The sequence below is a fragment of the Taudactylus pleione genome, unplaced genomic scaffold, assembly GCF_031769625.1.
Source record: "Taudactylus pleione unplaced genomic scaffold, aTauple2 ptg000699l, whole genome shotgun sequence".
Lineage (NCBI taxonomy): Eukaryota > Metazoa > Chordata > Amphibia > Anura > Myobatrachidae > Taudactylus > Taudactylus pleione.
This window is the reverse complement of record NW_028285101.1, coordinates 1,657,203-1,663,207: the sequence shown is the minus strand read 5'-3', so window position 1 is coordinate 1,663,207 and position 6,005 is coordinate 1,657,203.

Genomic DNA, 6,005 nt, shown 5'->3' with positions numbered 1-6,005 from the left:
CGGCCGGCTGTATATATACTGTGTTTGTGCAGCGACCCCAGCGGCCAGGACGGTAACTGCAGGCAGTGTGATATAAGAGATTACATGGTGTTACTGTACATCGCTTAATGACAGGAGGATGTCACTTCCTTTATGACATGTAGCCAGAAGTACATAACTACATTATAAAGTGTTGATTATATATATATATATATATATATATATATATATAAAAAAAAAAAAATATGATACTGTTGGCATTTACATGAAACAGACTTGTTCCCCAGACTAAAGGACTCCAAATATATGTGGTTTCAGAGGCGAAACTAGACTTTTTGGTGCCCTGTGCTAGAAAGAGCATTGGCGCCCCCTCATTTTCCAAAGTTACATAATGCACCTAAAAAAAGGCCATGGCTTCATGGGGAAGGGCCAGGGAAGAGATAGGAGAGGCCAGGAGATGCTGGGGATGAAATAAGAGGAAGCTACATGCAAGAATGATAATAAACAAAAATTTGACAGGCCCGCCCCTTGACCTGTGGTGCCCTGTTCGATGGCACCAGCCACACTACCCTAGCTACGGCCCTGTGTGGTTTATTTTACATGTTAAGTAATTATATGGATTTAAATAGAAGATATTTATTAATTATTTTATTTGAACTTTTTCACATCTCTTTTTCGTTTGGTTTAATCCATATTTTAAGGTTTTTTTTCCAAATAATAGGTCACTACATGCATACACAGAATAAATACAGTGCCGAAACACACAATGCATCCTGCAAAGAGAAAGTAAACAGTGCATTACAACAGTGTGTGTAACAAGTCTAATAAAAAGCACACAAGGCTGAGAATGAATACCAAAAAACAACCTGCTTTAGGGGCATATGTATCAAAGATTGATGTGAGATAAAATTGTGAAATATATATCACCAATCAATCAGCTACAAACTATCAGTTCTTAAACACAGCCTGCAAAATGTAAGTTAGAAGCTGATTGGTTGGTGATATATATCTCACAATTTTATCTCACATCAAGCTTTGATACATATGCCCCTTAGTGTGGCAGATGAGTTCATATTTACAATAGTCAGACGGGGGTATAAAAATAAATGGAGGAGGAAAGGAGGCAAAGAAACCAAGGGAATATGAGGGAAGGGAAATACCTGACTGATGAAGCAAGGAGTGGGAAGAAAAAATACAATTATGGACAGAGAGAGATAACAATGGTATTATAGCAGGTTAGTAGGAACATTGTTGATTTGAGTCCACAAGTCCTGGGTTTTATTGAACGAGATATATAAAGATTATCTTTCTAACCAGCCAACTAGTCTTCTGCATCCAGTTCCAAGATCCCTCTCCTAATTCATTTATGAGGGGGCTTATTAATTCTTAGTTTTATCTGTGTTGATTTGTCTGATGGGTCAGCATTCTGTCAGGCCTACACTGGATTTAATAGAGCTGCTTCTATTAGCTCCAGTTTACATGGATTCAATAGTGCTGGTTCTTTCTATAATAGCTCTCCTGGCAATGTCTGAGCTCCCAGGAGATCACAGACGCCATTTGTACTGAACCCTTTTAGTACAGAGCATGGTCAGCCAATTTTTAAATATAACATTTAGGCAGAAACCAGCCATGGAGTCAGCCACCAGTATACCAGGGAAATCTGTGATGGACTCCGCTGCCTGTAGGCCTTGTCCTCTAACCCACAGGTTATCAAACTCGGTCCTCAGGACCCCAAATAGTGCATGTTTTCTAGGTCTCCTCACAGAATCACAAGTGAGGTATTAGCTCCACCTGTGGATCTTATAAAATGTGTCAGTGAGTAATGAATACACCTGTGTACCAGCCTGGTGACCTGCAAAACATGAACTGTGTGGGGTCCTGAGGACCGAGTTTGAGAACCACTGCTCTAACCTATATCACAGCTCCTCCTGACCTCCTACTTTGCTTCTCTTTTAATCTAGACAGCTCTGCCTAACCAAATCTTTGCACCAGCATAATGCAACTAAACCCTACAAAATAAAGGCATAAATGCTTGACAATGCGCATACCGTGTGGTAATTTAGTTTACCAGGCGTATGCTTGCTCCAGCTTAACGAGCAATTTAAGTGGAAAAGGCATTAAGTGTGGTTAAATAACCTGTACCCCAAAAAGTGCAAACTAATATTGGATAACAGTATAGAAGTCAATTAGTATTAGTATTATTGTATTTGGGGCTCTTAAAAGTAGAGATGAGCACTTTGGTTTAGTTGAAAAACAAACACACCCGTACTTTGGGGTTTCCAAGTTGAACTGAGTCCTGTCTCGGGTCTTTACTCCCAGTTCAGAACTTTGATCTAATAACTGGATCTTGCATATTTTGGATTGCATTTAAGTCCCTCCCTCATAATTTCAGGTGCTGTGAGGTGGTCAGCATTGTCTGAGAATTAATGTTATTGATGTTAATAATGCTATAGTAACAAAAACTGATCAAAGTTGCATGATTTTAGCTATTTTTATCAATTTTTAAAGAAATCCAAAACACTCGATGATTTAGAACCAAATCACATCTCTACTTGGTGTCAAATAGCTGGGGGGTTTTGCATTTATTAATAACAGTGAAACAATGATAGAAAGCAAGTATTTTTCTGCAAAATAATAATAATATTAAAAATGTTATTTATATAGCACGTTTCTCCTAATAGGACTCAAAGTGCTTTTAAAACATAAAATAGAAAATAAGCTTAACAGCAAAGAAGGACATTAGTGAAATGCTTGAGTAAACAGGGGAGTCTTGAGTTTGTTTTTGAAGGATTCTTGAGTGGAGGCTTCTCAAACTGCGTGGGGAAGTAAATACCATAATGTCGGGGCCGCAAAGCTAAAAGCTCAGCCCTTTCTTGGGACCGAAGCTTTCTTGTCTTACACTGCCTAAACCATTACAGATATATCATAACTATGGACTTTATTTTATACCATGTAGAGATTGATACGTATTATCGGGTTTCTCGAGAAAAAATTATGTAAGCCCTGTTTACTGATACAAAATTTGTTTTCCCCTTTTTTTACCGTTCCTACTTCATTTATGTGAGAAACGATTCTTTCATTTCAAACAAGTCCAATCCCCAGTAAGAGTCTGCTTTGGTATGACAATAAATAAAGCACAGGGACAGACACTGAACGTGGCTGAAGGTGACCTAAACGGAGACTGTTTTTCTCATGGACAAATGGACAACTATACAGGCCTAGTGACAGGGGAGTACAAAAGGTACTGCTGTCCCGGGCCCGAAGGTTTAATGGGGCCCGAGATTCCAAACGGGCTATAGTACTGCCAGCCCAGAGCACGCCCCGTGATATCGCCGGTGTGATGGGAGTGTCTCCTACTTAGTATGTTCGGAGCTGCTGCGGAGAGTGCCGGCGGCTGGCCCTTGCGGGGGTAGAGAACGGAGGTACTGTGTTATAGTGAATCTTCCTGGCTTGGTAGGGAAAATATACACACACATCTCTCTCTGCCAGTCAGAGACATCATAGTACCAAGCCCCAAGACTTCTGTTGCTGGCCCTGCAACTATATATTCATCCGCAAAAGCCCGGCACTCACATGGTGGGTAACCTTAAAACTTGCTAAGGTGCCTTCACTGAGTGTGCAAACACTCATAATACATAGGCAACAGGGTGGTACTCAATAATCTTACTTTAAAACGGTCTTTTATTTCATTCCAACGTTTCGGGGATCCCCCTTCATCAGGGAGAGCAGTTTACACACAAATGAACATTCAAACAGACATATGTAACCACAACAATTATTGCAATAACACTCACCTGCAGGATGCCGGAATCAGACATCCGGAACCGCACACCGGGATCAAAAGACGCGGATCACAGTTATGTACGATCAAAAACGTTAGAGAATAAAAACAAATGAGGGCACTAGACTTCCATTAAATAATACACATAATGCTATCTAATACTATACATTAAAAGAAGGTGCCACTAAATTAACCAGCACAGTTATTACAAAGATTTCACAACAGTAGAATGCACCATCGCAAAGTCAATTATCATGTATCAATTTCTATACTAAATACACAGAATGAATGATATATTTAACAGCTGCAAGTTAGAAATCACCTATTATTAAATAAAACATTGAAGACCTAGGGTCTCATTTAGACCCCTAGGCGAAATGGTTTTAAGAGTAAATATCACATATATGTACATAATTGTTAAGCCAATTGTTGTCAGGCAACCTGTTCACTGTGCAGCTCTCATGGGCAGGCGCCGGCCGATGACGTCATGTAACCCGCTACGTTTGATCCCACTGCGCGCCTCAGGATGTCTGATTCCGGCGTCCTGCAGGTGAGTGTTATTGCAATTATTGTTGTGGTTACATATGTCTGTTTGAATGTTCATGTGCGTGTAAACTGCTGTCTCTGATGAAGGGAGGAACCCCTAAACATTGGAATGAAATGAAGGACTGTTTTAAAGTCACAAGTAAAGGCCCCCATACATCAGAGACTGATTGCAGCAATCGTGCAATTTGCAATCGATTGTGTATAAAAATCTTTCCCTTTTTCAATCGATTGCTGATTGCAGAGATGCCACAATCGATTGAAAAAGGGAAAGATTTTTATACACAATCGATTGCAAATTGCACGATTGCTGCAATCAATCTCTGATGTATGGGGGCCTTTAAACTTGAGGACCACCCGTTGCACATTATATATATATATATATATATATATATTATATATATATATTACACTAAATATTTGAAAAATATATATATAGGAAAAGATGCCAGCCAGCCATACTTATTTTGTTATATCTCAGCTTCTAATTGTCATTTTATCTCCTTTAATTTTTACACACATCCCACCTTAATCTAATAACTATTAATATTCAATTTAGAAGTAATGTATCGTGGGAGATATGATGGAGATCTGACTGTTACAGGATTAAGGAAGTCATGTTACACATGTGCAAGTTATACTAAAGAATACCACAGCATTGACATAACATAACACTGCTCACTCTGCACACTACATAATGTACAAACCATTGTCATTGTCTGGGACACAGGTCATAGACAGCTTTTGTTACATTCCTCTATTGCATGTCACAAGCAGGTTGGTAGATCCTCATGAGAGGTAATTAATGAGTCATGACATTTTACGAAGCAAGGTGAACAAGCAGTCACTGTATGTTTGTAAGCACAGGTGTACCTTGTATGACTGCACAATAAAATGGTGTGTCATAAATACACATAAACTCCCTATCGGCAGATGTGAGGTTGCACTACCCTCACACTTAACTAAAATACATAAAGAACGACCTATAAACTTAACTAAAAATAACGAGACGGACACAGTGAAAAATGCCATTAATTGGTCAACCATTTTATTACATTTAACAATGAAATTCAGTATGGTGGCAGCAAGAAAGAACGGCCAGCTGCTCAGTGTCTTAAGCCCACGACAGTTGAGTACCTGAGCCAATTGCCCGTTACCAATACAAATTATCAGCCTGCAACTCTCCCACCAATACCAGCCAGTGCCCCTACCCCCCAGTAGGGAAGCTCAGACTAAATTAATATATTGGTATGGAGAGCGCACCTCAAATACGGCCGCGCAACACCACTGTACTGCCGTTCTTTCCCGCCACAGACCGGCGACCAACCAAAGCCGGTACCGCCACCATACCCTAAACTACCTGATCTATAATATTGAACATATCTACCAAAAACAACACCATTCCGTCTTCAATGAGGTGCACCCCATCGGGCCTAAAGAAATGCAGGTCTTGCAAATGTATTATTGATTCCTACCAATCTATACACTCTAAATGTCGCTAAATAGCGTTATAAGTCGCACAAGAAATAACTGCTCTCCAGACTTTGATTGTGGTTCCAAAGCACAAAAAGATATTATTCACTAAAAAGCAGATAGTTACACGCTGTGATCTAAATACAATTAGCGCAAACAAATTATACAATCACAAGGTATAGTCGATACATACGCAAGCGCACCGGTCCCAGTTACAGTCATCAATCCA